The sequence below is a fragment of the Zonotrichia albicollis genome, chromosome 5 (genome assembly GCF_047830755.1).
Source record: "Zonotrichia albicollis isolate bZonAlb1 chromosome 5, bZonAlb1.hap1, whole genome shotgun sequence".
NCBI lineage: Eukaryota > Metazoa > Chordata > Aves > Passeriformes > Passerellidae > Zonotrichia > Zonotrichia albicollis.
Window position 1 is genome coordinate 73,937,489 of NC_133823.1, and position 16,284 is coordinate 73,953,772.

The 16,284-nt window shown below is 48.0% G+C and overlaps 2 long non-coding RNA genes across 6 annotated transcripts; both read left to right on the plus strand.

The window, feature by feature from the left end:
- The first annotated feature begins 602 nt into the window (after window positions 1-602).
- Window positions 603-10,197, plus strand: LOC141729222 (uncharacterized). 5 transcript variants are annotated; one of them, XR_012580618.1, is made up of 6 exons: window positions 603-1,020; window positions 5,937-6,094; window positions 6,198-6,328; window positions 6,931-7,222; window positions 7,447-9,645; window positions 9,724-10,086. It is a non-coding gene; the product is annotated as an uncharacterized LOC141729222 (long non-coding RNA). The 5 variants fall into 5 exon arrangements; XR_012580617.1 differs by lacking the exons at window positions 603-1,020; window positions 5,937-6,094; window positions 6,198-6,328 and adding an exon at window positions 10,105-10,197 and having other exon boundaries at window positions 6,445-7,222; window positions 9,724-9,878; XR_012580619.1 differs by lacking the exons at window positions 603-1,020; window positions 5,937-6,094; window positions 6,198-6,328 and having other exon boundaries at window positions 6,445-7,222; window positions 7,447-8,470; window positions 8,548-9,645; window positions 9,724-10,084.
- Window positions 10,198-10,350: 153 nt separating this feature from the next.
- LOC141729223 (uncharacterized) lies at window positions 10,351-14,607 on the plus strand. The gene is made up of 3 exons (XR_012580620.1): window positions 10,351-12,304; window positions 12,383-13,588; window positions 13,666-14,607. It is a non-coding gene; the product is annotated as an uncharacterized LOC141729223 (long non-coding RNA).
- Window positions 14,608-16,284: the final 1,677 nt, after the last annotated feature.

Here is a 16,284-nt window from a genome sequence, read left to right on the forward strand (position 1 = left end):
GAATGTGCTGAATATGACCGAGTTTAGCCGCACCGTGCCGAGTTGGGCCGAAGAGCCGAACTGAAACGAGTTTAGACCAAGAGCCGAACCAAGCCGAATTGAGCCGAGTTTCTTGAAACAGAACCGAAGGACGCCGCAGCGCTCTCCCTGCAGGTCTCCGGGGCACACGGCAGGGGGCGCTGTATAAAGTAAGTATAAAATATCAACTATCTATAAGAAGGAATAAAAGCTCTATGTCACGTACAGCAGTAGAAAATTTCAGGCTGCCAGGGAGTAAATAGTTTTCTTTACATCATTTTCGTTTTGCAGTTTTGTTTTACTCCCCGGTAGCCCGAAAGTTTTTAGTGCTGCTTTTTTATTCTAAAGCTAGAAAGGAAAACCAAGATTAGACATACAGGGAAAGAAAGAAAGAAAAGGAAAACAAGAAAATAAGGAAAGGAACTGAAAGGAAGAAAGAAAGAAGGATAGGAAGGCAGGAAGGAAGGAAGGCAGGCAGGCCAAAAAAAAAAAACCAAGGAGGGCAAGGAGAAACGCAGGGAAAAAAAAAAAAAAAAAAAAAAAAAGGACAAAAAAAAGATAAAAAGAAAAAAAGAAAAAAAAAAGAAAAAAAAAGAAGAAAGAAAAAAAAGGATAAAGACTTCGAGATGCGCAAGAAAAAACACAGAAAAAATCCCCAAGATGGGCAAGAAATAAACGAGAAAAAATAAAACAAGATGGACGAGAAAAACCCCGATAAAAGAAAACAGAAAAAATAATCCCAAGATGGGCAAGAAATAAAATCAGAAAAAAAAAAAAAAAAAAAAAACCAACAAGATGGGGACGAAAATTTCCGGAAAAAAACCCAGAAAGAAACAGAAAAAAAACCCCAAGATGGGCAAGAAGAAACGAAGAAAAGAACCCAAGAAATGCCAGAAAAAGTCAAGGAAAAAGGGAGGAAAAGCCCCAAGAAACAAGGCAAGAAAGAGAGGCAATAGAGGGCACAAAAAAGGCAAGAGAAAACCCAAGAAATGCCAGGAAAAGGTACGAAAATGGTTCTGCCAGGTGCGATCAAGGTGAGCGGGTTCAGTCTCAGGTACAGGAGATGAACAAGTGTCAGATTAGCTCGGGGCACTGCTGTGCAATGCAGCCGTGACAGGATTTATGTTTAAATCTAGTTTAAATGAATTGGGGATTGTTTGGCTTTTATTGGGGTATAGGCTGGAGATTTCATAAAAGGTATAAAAATAGAAATCCAATTATATCCTATATATCTCGATATCAATAAATATTTAATATACGTAAATATAAGGAAAAGAAATATGTTGTGTAAAAAGAATATATCTATTATTATATAAAAAGGTATTCTCTCCAATCTATAAGATATCTATAAATATAATAAATGAAAATTACAAATGTAAATGTGAATAGAATTACGACAAACAAAATTATTTTTAAAATTTTAAATGTGGTTTAAATAAAGGGGTGTCTTTGGTTTTTCTTTCGTTAGAGGCAGGGGTTTTTATATAAATAATATAAGTACAATAGAAATCTAAATTGGCACAGAGAAATATATAATAAAAATCTAAAGATGTAATACTAAACTATGAATTTAAAAAGAAATAGAAATAGAAATCTATGTAAGTAACATGAAGAGATGTAATATACATTATAATAAATATTATACAGTAATATAAATTCTAAATCTAAAAGCGAATATAAATGTGACAAATAGATGATGGGGGCTCGGAGCAGCCCAGGTGTGAGTGTGAGGATGATGGGGCTCGGAGCAGCCCAGGTGTGAGTGTGAGGATGATGAGGGGCTCGGAGCAGCCCAGGTGTGAGTGTGAGGATGATGAGGGGCTCGGAGCAGCCCAGGTGTGAGCTGTGAGGATGATGAGGGGGTGGCTCTTGCCGGGGCAGTTTTAACGGGGGGAGAGTTTGCCTCTGTACATTTTTGCATGGAGCTGCTGAGTGGAGGGGTTTGTGCCGAGGGACGAATCTTTGTGCCGGGGAGCAGCAGCCGAGCAGGTGAGCCCGTGTGGGTTTGGAGCGGGGAATTTTGTCCTTCCCCTTTGCAATTTCATCTTGCCAGTCCCTCCCCGCTTCCCCAGGAGCAGAAATGGAGCTTATGAGGACGAAAGGGATTAAGGAGGAGGAAGCAGCTCCTCTTCTTTTATTGTCTGCGTTTGAACTGAGGGGATCCCTCTTCACTTGTGGTTTTAAGGGCGTTGATTGCAGGAAAAGCTGCCTTTTCCAGGCTGTTGGGGGTATCCCGGGGGTGACAGGGAATCCCTGCGTTCTATTTGAAGGGGAATGGGAAAAGTATTCTTGTGGTGTTATGGGTTTGGTTTGAAGGCAGCCACCCCATTTTCATCACCCTAGGGTTTAAATGGAGGGGGCAGCCGTGGTGTCCCTCCTTTTCAAGGGTTTGAATGGAGGTGGAAATGGCCCTTTGCCATCAGTCGAAGGCTTTCATTTGAGGAGCGCCCCTTCTTTTGTGCTCTCGTAGGGGACGAACGTGAAGGGGAGAGGACACTTCTTTGCCCTTGTTGAAGGGAGGCGAGCCCCGCCTGCGGCGTCAGTTTCGGGGTTCGGTTGCGGGAAGCTGCAGCTGTGGCAGCGTTTGCAGGGCTGCAATGGGGCCGTGCCGCTGCATGGGAGGGCGCTTGTGGTGGCCGCGGCCCGGGCCGGAACGTTGCCGCTCGGGAGCGGCGCTGGCACGGCCCGGGCAGCTGCCGGGGCGCACGGGGGATTTGGCGCGGCCGGGCCGGCCAAGGGCGGCGGTGGCGGAGCCGCGCCGGTGCGAGCCGAGGGAGCCGCGCCGGGCCGGCCAAGGGCGGCAGAGGCGGCGCGGGCGCTGCTGCGGCGGCCCGGGCGGTGCCGGCCGCTCCGTCCGCTCCGGGCGCGGGGCTCGGGCGCCGCCGCCACCCCCGGGCCCGGTGCCGGCCCCGCCGGGCAGGGGCAGCGGGCGCGGCTCTCCGGGCCGGCGCCGGCCCCGCGTGCCGGAGGAGCCGCCGGAGGAGCCGGTCTCCTGGCGGGAGCCGCGCTCCGTCCGGGGCCGGCAGCGAGCGCGGGCTTCGGCTGCTCGCGGTGCTGGGGCGGTGCCGCGGTTCGGAGGCGCTTTGTCGGCATTGATTGCATCGCTGTGCTCGGTTTGCAGCGGGGGTACGCTAAGGGCTACGGGGTTCTTCCTGAGTGCTGCGGTTCTCGGTGCCGGTGGGGATGATAAAGGTTCGTTTCGGATTGGGTTTCGTAGTCGGATATGGTTTTTTTGCCGGGGTATTATGTTTAGAAAGGCGCGCAATGGTTTTTACGGGTCGTAGTGCGAAGCAGCGGTTCGGATTTTAATTCTGTTGAGGTGGCTTTTATTGGCGTGAGCGGGTAGTGTTTGTTTCGGTGGGCTTTTGAGGTAGCGTCGTGTCGTTCATAGCAGCGGGTTTTTAATCTCGAGAATTGCATGTGTGTTTATCGTCTTCCAGGGCTTTTATTTATTTGGTTGGTTTGATTGTAGTGTATGTTTTATGGTTGCGGGTAATTTGGGAGACATTGTTTATGGTTACGTTTGTCTTTAGTCTTTGTGTTTGTTTCTAGGTGTTATTTTTATTTTGAGAGCTTGAGACACTATGGGTTTATTCAGTTAGGTATAAATTTTTTGTTGAAAATGAAAGTTTATTCGGTTTTGGGGCTTTATTTGTTGTTGGTTTTTTTTTTTCATTGTTTTTTTGTTGTTGTTCTTTCATGTATTTGATTGTTGTTCATCGGGTTTTTTTTGGGAATATGGGTATTTATATGGTGGATCTTTTCAAGTAGTATTGAGTAGTTGTTTTCTTAGTTTTTAGTCCTTGAGATTTTTTCTATTTCGTTAAGTAGTTCGTCTGTTATATTTACAGAGGATTGGTTATTCTTTGAGTTAGTGTAGAGGTAGAATTTTGTTTATTTTTTTTAGTAACCTTCAGGGTCAGTGGCACTGTTTGGAGTTTAGTAGGTTGGTTTGATTTCTTTTTTTAGTAGTTGTTGTAATTTGCTGTGCGTGTTTCTATAGGGTTTTCTTTTATCTTGGTTCCATTTTTCTGATGTGATGAGAATTTGTTATTGAAAAGAGTGTTTTGTGGTTTTTTGACTGGCAGATTTTTGGCTGTTGGAGGTATCTTGATGTTTTTCGAAGATATTGCTGGCAATTCAATGCTCTTTGTATTGCAATTTTATTTAGGAATTGGATTTCTAATGTACAATTATAACTATAACTATATTTAAACAAAACAGATGTGTGGAAATGGGAATAAACCACTCTTGTTTTTATATATTTGATCTTTTTTTAAAATTTTACTTGTAACATAAGTTATTATATATTACAATAAGATATTATCTTTTTAAATTAGAGTATTGTGTATATTTATAGATATGTAAGTAGAGAATATAAATATAGACACAACCCAACTCAAATATAAATATAGAAATGTGTTGCAAATATATGCAGGTATATATAAGTTTTTTAAATAACTGTAAATATAAAATAACATCAATTGATACTATGCCTAATACAAGTAATACTGTATATATCTTATTTAGCATATTATAGGAAATAGCACATCAATTGATATGTCTCTTTTATATCTATACTTATAAAAAAATTATTTATATGATAATTATAAATAGAGAAGTATTTTTCAAGTAGTTGAAAATAAAGGATGGGTTTGTTTTTCATTTGGCAAAAGCAGGGGTTTTAGTATAAAAATTATTAATACAAATAATATAAAGGTAGAAGTCTAAGTATATAAATAGATCATAAATAGCTAAAGATTAATATAAAAATTAAAAATAAAGGAAAAAACAAGGTTTAGCAGTAGATATGATATGTAATTTAAAAAATAATTTATCTCTATTATTTGAACAGGATACAGATTATATATATTTTAAATATAATGCATCAATATAAACTAGAAATATAAATGTGTATATAGTCATGCAAGCTGTAAATATAAAAATATTTCAGTATAGTTTAAAAGAAGGGTTTTCTGGTATTTATTTAGTTAGAATTGGATTCTTTTTAAAATAACAAAAGTATTATAGAAATGTAATTTTAAACTGTAGAAGAACTACATAAGAACTATACAATTAATAGAGAAAGATATTTATAAAAACACAGAGAAATACATATAAACAATAGGAATAGACAGAATATATTGTATAAATTACATGCTACATCAATGTTCACTATAAATATGCGTGTGACTATAAATATGAAAAATAGAAATAAAACTTTTATTTAAACATGGCTTTAAATCAAGGGGGCTTGTTTGGCTCTTGCTGGATAAGAGGCAGGTTTTTGGCATTTATTTCAGAGCAGTTTTTGTCTGGGGTCGCCCCTGTTCTTTTTTGCCGCCGTCGCTGCCCGCAGCCCCAAGGCGCGCTGCGCCCCCGTCTGGGGCGGGCGGCAGTGCTGCCACCTTGTGGGCAGAGCGCGGTACTGCAGCCGTGCGCCGGCAGGCAGCCGAGAGGCCGCCATGCTGGGAGTGGCGTGTCGCGGGTGTCTCGGACTGGCTTGACCTTCTCAAAATGGCGGCCAAAAAGGCGGAGAAAATAGCACACCCCGGTAAGTCTGCCGCCTGTGGCCACAGGGCGGTACTGCACCCCTCGAGCCAGCGCCTTGCCTCTCGCCGCTGGGTGCCGGGGGCGGCGGAAGGACGCGGCTGCCGAGCGACGGAAGTGCGAGGGGCGGGCGCGTGGCGTCCGAACAAGGCTGCAGCCCCCGGGCCCGCGCCCGCCACGCTCCAGGCGCTGGGAGCGACCGCGGGCCGGACAATCCCGGCGGGGCGGCCCCGGGCAGGCGGCGCAGGAGGCGGAGCGGGGCCGTGGCTCTCGCCGCCGTCGCTGCCGCCAGCTTTGGAAGGTCGGGCCGGGCGCCCGTCCCGTCCCGCCGGCTCCCGGTCTCTGTAAACTCCTTTCTGGCTTCGCAGGTCCGTGCTGGAGGGTGGGAGAAAGGGCCCTGCTGGTTGCCGTGTCCTCGGTGGGCAGCGAGCTCTGACCTTGGCCGGATGGGCTGCTGAGTAATGGAACAATGGGGATGCGCTTTTATGTATTTAGTGACCTTTACAGATTTCTCCCCCTGCTTCAGGTGAGCGTGCATCATTGCAGGCTTGGGATTGGGTGAAATGCGCTGAGGAAACCAGCTCTGGGGAGGGAAATGCTCTGTTAACATGTGCCTGTTCTTCTGTCAGACTCATCACAGCAGGACAGCGTGAAGACTGAAAGTGTAAGAAGATGTGGAGGGAAAGAGAGAATCTGACAGGAGCATTGAACGCACGAGTGCACGAATTTTGCTTTCGGCTTGGATTTAAACTCAGAAGTTGTAAGGAATTTGGGAAGGAGAAGGGACATTTCAGAAGGAGAAGGAGTTGTTGTTACAGTCCTGGCAAAATCTTTTGTTCTAGCTGATAAAAGAAGTTAGTTTAAATTTAAAAAAATACAGATTTGGTAGGGCCAGCTGGGCTGCTGGAGTTTTGGGTGTGAATTTATTAGATGGCTTTGGTTAAATACAGAATAATTATGTAAGTTAACAGCAAATGACCCAATTTATCCAGCTATGCTACCTAACCACAAAGTTTTATGTCTTACCAGTTTTCTGTTCTTCTGCTCCAAGTAGCTGTTGCAAAAAAGAAAGCACTGTTATTTTTGTGAAGAGTTTTCTTCTATAACAAGCCCTTTACTCCCCTTGAATCTGAGTCAGAGAGGCCAAACAGCTGCAGCTGTTCTGAGGGCTTTTACACCTGGGAGGATTTGCCCCCTCCCTTTTCGTGGGTGCCATGGGAATGAGAGGCGGGCACCATCGGGGGTATATTAACCCCAGCCTTGGCTGAGGGGCTTCATTCCCTCTCTGGGATGTGCTGGGGTAAGAGTTCTCCTCTCATTTCAGTGAAGAGGCTCTTTCAGCTCATCTCAGCTTGTTTCCAGCAGGTGTTTCTGGGCATCTAAAGCAGCAGAGGCTTGGAAGAGACTGTGAAGAAAACAGCATGGAATACAGGGAGTATTTAGGTTCACAATTTTGGGTTTTGTGTTTAGGGGTGTTAAAGCACCTTTGTAATTTCTGGTTTTGTTCTTGTTTTGTTTTTTATGGTTTTTAGGAGGAGCACGCCTTTCAGAGATTCCAGGTTGTGTCAAGGACAACACTTTTTGCAGCAGATTCATCGTGTCTCAGGAGGGATCTGCCCAGTGTCAAGGATGATGTTTGAGATTGAGGCTTCAGGTGAGTTGAGGATTGTGAGTGGGAGAGGGAGGGTGAGCAGGTATCCAGTTAGGAGTTCTTGGGAGGGGGTTTGCAGGCAGCAGGGTGAGAAAGGGTGTTTATTTGTTTATTTGAGGGCCCCCCCCACAAGGCTTCTAGCAGAGGCATTCCCATGTCTTAGAGCACACAGAGTCATCCACTGCACTCACAGGAATGCCATTTAACTTTGCCTTTCTCTAAGCCAGGTGCCACCCCTAATAAAGGCCACAGCCTTGGAATCAGGATGAAGCTGGAGCCTGAGGGAGCCAGGCACACTCAGGAGAGGGCAAGTAGCTGACTGGCTGGGATTTGGCCCACATAACTCTGGACTCATTCTTTGCTTTTGGTTTTCTTTATTGTAGCTGACCGAGAGGCTCACAGGCGATCACGAGGCTCTCTGAAGCAGACTCATTTCAGGTGCAACGTGGATTCCCATCACCGATCATCCAAAAGATAAGTTGGGAGCCACGGCCTGGAGATGGGGGCGTAGCAGATTGGTAGTTCTTGGGGCATATTTCAAAATTAGCTGAGGGAGAAGCAATCTTCTCTAAGGGCCTCTTAGGACAGCTAAAGGGAGAGGCTCTACTTTTGATGGCAGCTTTCAGGCGGGCAGTGCAGAACAGCTCTGGTTTGTGTCGTGGTTTCCGGTGTGCCGTGTTCCCTAGTGTGTCTTTGGGGTCCCTTTTGCCTTCTTCTCTCGAGGCCCTCACCACAAGCATGATGTGTGGTGTTTGATGTCCCCCTGTTTGTCACGTTCTGTCTCACGGGTGTCTGCACACATATGGGTGCCGGAGCTGTTCTGCCCTGCCGCATGGCCAGCTGCAATGGGACACGTCCTGGGGCCTTGCAGTTTGTGGGGTGTCACTGGACTCTAGATGATATTTCTAGATAGACACAAGATGTTTGGAGCTGTGAAGTCATCCTGCAGCCCTTTTACTTTTGTCGTAACTTTCAGATGAAGAGGATAAAATCCATGGCAAAATCCATCCATCCACCCATGCTGGGTGAGGAGGTTCCCCAGAGCAGGTCAGTCACTGTTTGTCTCTGCAGGGGGAGTTTAAAGTGTGACTCTGTTACAGCGCTGTTCTTCTTTTTAGGAAGTAAAGCTGGATATCAGCAGGCAAGGTGAGCAGTGAGTAGCTTACAGAGGCAGTTGTTATTGCTCAAGTCTCTCTGCTGCAACTCTGAGCATCTGTTCCTATTTTTGCACCAGGCATTCTTGGGACAATGGTGAGTAGCAGAATGGTTGGGTTTTGGCCAGCGTGCTGCTGAGGTCATGCATTGATATTTGGTTTTCTTTAATATAGCTGGCTAAGAAACACCAGGAGATTGTTGAACAGCAGTGCCAGCAGGACCTTCCCAGATGTAGAGGCCACCATCTTTTGTACATGACATGGGCCTGCATCCTGAGATGTCTGAGAGATAAGTAGAGGGCTAAGTCCCACAGAGGGGTGAGAGCGGGGTGCTGGTTTGGGAATTACTGGGAGGGGTTTTTGAGTCCAGTTTGGTGGTGGGGGGTGTCCATGAAGTGGCCCCTTAGGCCCCATGAAAGCCAAGTCTCACTTTTGATCTCAGTGCTGAGGTGTTCAGGGCAGAGCAGTCCCGGTGTGTCTGGTGTCACTTGTCTGCTGTGCATTATGTGTTGTTTGTGTATCTCCTGTCTTTTACCTTAGCACATTGAGGGGCCTGTCAGAAACCTTGGCATCATTGTTAGCATCTGTGATCTCTGCATTCCTTGGCCTGGCACCCCGGCCAGAGATGTGATTCTGATACCTGTCTGAGCTCCCGAGTCCAAAGTTCTCTCTTCAGAAGCATCCTGTCAGATGTCTTTTCAGGTCTTGTTCTGAGCTGTACGGACAGCTATGCCTCACCTGGATCCATTATGGTGGATTAGGAGTTCTACTAGTATGAGGTTAGCTAGAGGATTCTGACTGTAGGATTCCTGGGCATTCATCTTTGCTGTTCTTGGGATGAATCATCCAGTTTAGCATCTTCTTCCTCCAGGTTCTCTGAGCCTCATGAGCTCACCATCAGTCTCACCTTGGTCATCACCTTTTGACTTCTCTCTGTCCTTGTAGCCATTTTCCTTGCCTAGAGGTTTCTGTCTGTGTTGTGTCCCCATTGTCCTGTCTGTCCTGTGTCACGGGTGTCAGCACACATTTGTGCCGGGCCTGCTCTGCCCTGCCGCATAGCCTGGTGCGACAGGAGAGGGCCCGGGGACTTGGAATGTGTAATGTGGGGTGTAGTTGGACTCCAGATGGGATTTGTAGATGGACACGGGATATCTGGAGCTCTTCAGTTATCGTGCAACAGTGTGACTCTTGTCCTAACGTTTTTTTCAGATTCAGATGTATTAAATCTGGGCCAGAGGGCCCCATCCCGTGTGAGGGGATTCCCCCGAGCAGGTGAGGCCCCATTTGTCTGTGGAGCAGAAGTGTACATGGTGACTCTGTTAGAGCTCTGTTCTTTGTCTTTCTTTTTAGGAAGTGAATCTGGATACCAGCAGTCAAGGTGAGCCGTGGAGAGAAGTGGTTGTTATTGCTCAGCTCTCAAGAACAGCAATTATTTCAGCAGATTGATCATGTCACAAGAGGTATCTGCCCAGTGTCAAGGATGATTTTTGAGACTGAGGCTTCAGGTGAGTGGAGGATTGTGAGTGGGAGAGGGAGGGTGAGCAGGTATCCAGTTAGGAGTTCTTGGGAGGGGGTTTGCAGGCAGCAGGGTGAGAAAGGGTGTTTATTTGTTTATTTGAGGGCCCCCCCCCCACAAGGCTTCTAGCAGAGGCATTCCCATGTCTTAGAGCACACAGAGTCATCCACTGCACTCACAGGAATGCCATTTAACTTTGCCTTTCTCTAACCCAGGTGCCAGCCCTAATAAAGGCCACAGCCTTGGAATCAGGATGAAGCTGGAGCCTGAGGGAGCCAGGCACACTCAGGAGAGGGCAAGTAGCTGACTGGCTGTGATTTTGGCCCGCATAACTCTGGACTCATTCTTTGGTTTTGGTTTTCTTTATTGTAGCTGACCGAGAGGCTCACAGGCCATCACGAGGCTCTCTGAAGCAGACTCATTTCAGGTGCAACGTGGATTCCCGTCACCGATCATCCAAAAGATAAGTTGGGAGCCACGGCCTGGAGATGGGGGCGTAGCAGGTTGGGAGTTCTTGGGACAGATTTAAAAATTAGCGGAGGGAAAAGCAAACTTGTCCAAGGGCCTCTTAGGACAGCTAAAGGGAGAGGCTCTACTTTTGATGGCAGCTTTCAGGCGGGCAGTGCAGAACAGCTCTGGTTTGTGTCGTGGTTTCCGGTGTGCCGTGTTCCCTAGTGTGTCTTTGGGGTCCCTTTTGCCTTCTTCCCTCGAGGCCCTCACCACAAGCATGATGTGTGGTGTTTGATGTCCCCCTGTTTGTCACGTTCTGTGTCACAGGTGTCTGCACACATATGGGTGCTGGAGCTGTTCTGCCCTGCCGCATGGCCAGCTGCAATGGGACAAGTCCTGGGGCCTTGCAGTTTGTGGGGTGTCACTGGACTCTAGATGATATTTCTAGATAGACACAAGACGTTTGGAGCTGTGAAGTCATCCTGCAGCCCTTTTACTTTTGTCGTAACTTTCAGATGAAGAGGATAAAATCCATGGCAAAATCCATCCATCCACCCATGCCGGGTGAGGAGGTTCCCCAGAGCAGGTCAGTCACTGTTTGTCTCTGCAGGGGGAGTTTAAAGTGTGACTCTGTTACAGCGCTGTTCTTCTTTTTAGGAAGTAAAGCTGGATATCAGCAGGCAAGGTGAGCAGTGAGTAGCTTACAGAGGCAGTTGTTATTGCTCAAGTCTCTCTGCTGCAACTCTGAGCATCTGTTCCTATTTTTGCACCAGGCATTCTTGGGACAATGGTGAGTAGCAGAATGGTTGGGTTTTGGCCAGCGTGCTGCTGAGGTCATGCATTGATATTTGGTTTTCTTTAATATAGCTGGCTAAGAAACACCAGGAGATTGTTGAACAGCAGTGCCAGCAGGACCTTCCCAGATGTAGAGGCCACCATCTTTTGTACATGACATGGGCCTGCATCCTGAGATGTCTGAGAGATAAGTAGAGGGCTAAGTCCCACAGAGGGGTGAGAGCGGGGTGCTGGTTTGGGAATTACTGGGAGGGGTTTTTGAGTCCAGTTTGGTGGTGGGGGGTGTCCATGAAGTGGCCCCTTAGGCCCCATGAAAGCCAAGTCTCACTTTTGATCTCAGTGCTGAGGTGTTCAGGGCAGAGCAGTCCCGGTGTGTCTGGTGTCACTTGTCTGCTGTGCATTATGTGTTGTTTGTGTATCTCCTGTCTTTTACCTTAGCACATTGAGGGGCCTGTCAGAAACCTTGGCATCATTGTTAGCATCTGTGATCTCTGCATTCCTTGGCCTGGCACCCCGGCCAGAGATGTGATTCTGATACCTGTCTGAGCTCCCGAGTCCAAAGTTCTCTCTTCAGAAGCATCCTGTCAGATGTCTTTTCAGGTCTTGTTCTGAGCTGTACGGACAGCTATGCCTCACCTGGATCCATTATGGTGGATTAGGAGTTCTACTAGTATGAGGTTAGCTAGAGGATTCTGACTGTAGGATTCCTGGGCATTCATCTTTGCTGTTCTTGGGATGAATCATCCAGTTTAGCATCTTCTTCCTCCAGGTTCTCTGAGCCTCATGAGCTCACCATCAGTCTCACCTTGGTCATCACCTTTTGACTTCTCTCTGTCCTTGTAGCCATTTTCCTTGCCTAGAGGTTTCTGTCTGTGTTGTGTCCCCATTGTCCTGTCTGTCCTGTGTCACGGGTGTCAGCACACATTTGTGCCGGGCCTGCTCTGCCCTGCCGCATAGCCTGGTGCGACAGGAGAGGGCCCGGGGACTTGGAATGTGTAATGTGGGGTGTAGTTGGACTCCAGATGGGATTTGTAGATGGACACGGGATATCTGGAGCTCTTCAGTTATCGTGCAACAGTGTGACTCTTGTCCTAACGTTTTTTTCAGATTCAGATGTATTAAATCTGGGCCAGAGGGCCCCATCCCGTGTGAGGGGATTCCCCCGAGCAGGTGAGGCCCCATTTGTCTGTGGAGCAGAAGTGTACATGGTGACTCTGTTAGAGCTCTGTTCTTTGTCTTTCTTTTTAGGAAGTGAATCTGGATACCAGCAGTCAAGGTGAGCCGTGGAGAGAAGTGGTTGTTATTGCTCAGCTCTCAAGAACAGCAATTATTTCAGCAGATTGATCATGTCACAAGAGGTATCTGCCCAGTGTCAAGGATGATTTTTGAGACTGAGGCTTCAGGTGAGTGGAGGATTGTGAGTGGGAGAGGGAGGGTGAGCAGGTATCCAGTTAGGAGTTCTTGGGAGGGGGTTTGCAGGCAGCAGGGTGAGAAAGGGTGTTTATTTGTTTATTTGAGGGCCCCCCCCCCACAAGGCTTCTAGCAGAGGCATTCCCATGTCTTAGAGCACACAGAGTCATCCACTGCACTCACAGGAATGCCATTTAACTTTGCCTTTCTCTAACCCAGGTGCCAGCCCTAATAAAGGCCACAGCCTTGGAATCAGGATGAAGCTGGAGCCTGAGGGAGCCAGGCACACTCAGGAGCGGGCAAGTAGCTGACTGGCTGGGATTTGGCCCGCATAACTCTGGACTCATTCTTTGGTTTTGGTTTTCTTTATTGTAGCTGACCGAGAGGCTCACAGGCCATCACGAGGCTCTCTGAAGCAGACTCATTTCAGGTGCAACGTGGATTCCCATCACCGATCATCCAAAAGATAAGTTGGGAGCCACGGCCTGGAGATGGGGGCGTAGCAGGTTGGGAGTTCTTGGGACAGATTTAAAAATTAGCGGAGGGAAAAGCAAACTTGTCCAAGGGCCTCTTAGGACAGCTAAAGGGAGAGGCTCTACTTTTGATGGCAGCTTTCAGGCGGGCAGTGCAGAACAGCTCTGGTTTGTGTCGTGGTTTCCGGTGTGCCGTGTTCCCTAGTGTGTCTTTGGGGTCCCTTTTGCCTTCTTCCCTCGAGGCCCTCACCACAAGCATGATGTGTGGTGTTTGATGTCCCCCTGTTTGTCACGTTCTGTCTCACGGGTGTCTGCACACATACGGGTGCCGGAGCTGTTCTGCCCTGCCGCATGGCCAGCTGCAATGGGACAAGCCCTGGGGAGTGTAAATTTGTAGTGGGGGCTGTACTTGGGCTCTAGATGCTATTCCTAGATGGACCTAAGGTGTTTGCAGCTTGTGAGTTATCCTGGTGGTGTTTGACACATGTTCTAACTTTCTTTCAGGTGCAGATGCATTGCATCCATGGCAGAGGGTCAGAGTTAGCAGGTGCCGGGCCTTCCTAGGAGCAGGGTGAGTAGCAGACTGGTGGGGTTTTGGCCGATGGGGTGCCAAGATCAGGCACTGATGTTTGGTTCTCTTTACTCTAGCTGTCTGAGAGACACCAGCCCGGTGACAGCAGGACCTTCCCAGCTGACGAGGTGGCCTTTCTTTGCACCTGGCACGGACCGGCATCCCCAGATGTCTGAGAGATAAGTAGAGGGCTACGACCCACAGAGGGGATGAAGGCAGGGTGCTGGTTTGGGAATTACTGGGAGGGGTTTTTGAGTCCAATTTGGAGGTGGGGGGGTGTCCATGAAGTGGCCCCTTAGGCCCCATAAAAGCCAAGTCTCACCTTTGATCACAGTGCTGAGGTGTTCAGGGCAGAGCAGTCCCGGTGTGTCTGGTGTCACTTGTCTGCTGTGCATTATGTGTTGTTTGTGTATCTCCTGTCTTTTACCTCAGCACATTGAGGGGCCTGTCAGAAACCTTGGCATCATTGTTAGCATCTGTGATCTCTGCATTCCTTGGCCTGGCACCCAGGCCATAGAACTTTTTACTCGGGAGCTCAGGCAGGCATCAGACTCTTCTCTCTTTGGAAGCATCCAGTCAGATGTCTTGTCAGGTCTTGTTCTGAGCTGTATGGACAGCTGTGCCCCACCTGGATCCATTATGGTGGATTCGGGCTTGAAAGAATGTGAGGGCAGGCAGAGGATTCTGACCATAGGATTCCTAGGCATCCATCTTTACTGTTCTTGGAATCAATCATTCAGTTAGCATCTTCTTCCTGCAGTGTTCTCTGAGCCTCATCAGCTCACCGTCAGTTTGAACTCAGTCATCTCCTTTTGCATGCTCTCAGTCCTTGCAGCCATTTTCCTTGCCAAGAGATTTCTGTTCCTGTTGTGTCCCCGTTGTGTGTCCTGTCCTGTCTGTCCTGTGTCACGGGTGTCAGCACACATTTGTGCCGGGGCTGCTCTGCCCTGCCGCATAGCCTGGTGCGATAGGAGAGGGCCCGGGGACTTGGAATGTGTAATGTGGGGTGTAGTTGGACTCCAGATGGGATTTGTCGATGGACACAGGACATCTGGAGCTCTTAAGTTGTCCTGCAACAGTGTGACTCTTGTCCTAACGTTTTTTTCAGATTCAGATGAATTAAATCTGAGCCAGAGGGCCCCATCCCGGGTGAGGGGATTCCCCCGAGCAGGTGAGGCCCCATTTGTCTGTGGAGCAGAAGTGTACATGGTGACTCTGTTAGAGCTCACTTCTTTGTCTTTCTTTTTAGGAAGTGAATCTGGATAGCAGCAGTCAAGGTGGGCCGTGGAGAGAAGTGGTTGTTATTGCTCAGCTCTCAAGGAGAAGAATTTTTTCAGCAGCTTGATCATGTCACAAGAGGGATCTGCCCAGTGTCAAGGATGATGTTTGAGATTGAGGCTTCAGGTGAGTTGAGGATTGTGAGTGGGAGAGGGAGGGTGAGCAGGTATCCAGTTAGGAGTTCTTGGGAGGGGGTTTGCAGGCAGCAGGGTGAGAAAGGGTGTTTATTTGTTTATTTGAGGGCCCCCCCCACAAGGCTTCTAGCAGAGGCATTCCCATGTCTTAGAGCACACAGAGTCATCCACTGCACTCACAGGAATGCCATTTAACTTTGCCTTTCTCGAAGCCAGGTGCCACCCCTAATAAAGGCCACAGCCTTGGAATCAGGATGAAGCTGGAGCCTGAGGGAGCCAGGCACACTCAGGAGAGGGCAAGTAGCTGACTGGCTGGGATTTGGCCCACATAACTCTGGACTCATTCTTTGCTTTTGGTTTTCTTTATTGTAGCTGACCGAGAGGCTCACAGGCGATCACGAGGCTCTCTGAAGCAGACTCATTTCAGGTGCAACGTGGATTCCCATCACCGATCATCCAAAAGATAAGTTGGGAGCCACGGCCTGGAGATGGGGGCGTAGCAGATTGGTAGTTCTTGGGGCATATTTCAAAATTAGCTGAGGGAGAAGCAATCTTCTCTAAGGGCCTCTTAGGACAGCTAAAGGGAGAGGCTCTACTTTTGATGGCAGCTTTCAGGCGGGCAGTGCAGAACAGCTCTGGTTTGTGTCGTGGTTTCCGGTGTGCCGTGTTCCCTAGTGTGTCTTTGGGGTCCCTTTTGCCTTCTTCCCTCGAGGCCCTCACCACAAGCATGATGTGTGGTGTTTGATGTCCCCCTGTTTGTCACGTTCTGTCTCACGGGTGTCTGCACACATATGGGTGCCGGAGCTGTTCTGCCCTGCCGCATGGCCAGCTGCAATGGGACAAGTCCTGGGGCCTTGCAGTTTGTGGGGTGTCACTGGACTCTAGATGATATTTCTAGATAGACACAAGATGTTTGGAGCTGTGAAGTCATCCTGCAGCCCTTTTACTTTTGTCGTAACTTTCAGATGAAGAGGATAAAATCCATGGCAAAATCCATCCATCCACCCATGCCGGGTGAGGAGGTTCCCCAGAGCAGGTCAGTCACTGTTTTTCTCTGCAGGGGGAGTTTAAAGTGTGACTCTGTTACAGCGCTGTTCTTCTTTTTAGGAAGTAAAGCTGGATATCAGCAGGCAAGGTGAGCAGTGAGTAGCTTACAGAGGCAGTTGTTATTGCTCAACTCTCTCTGCTGCAACTCTGAGCATCTGTTCCTATTTCTGCACCAGGCATTCTTAGGACAATGGTGAGTAGCAGAATGGTTGGGTTTTGGCCAGCGTGCTGCTGAGG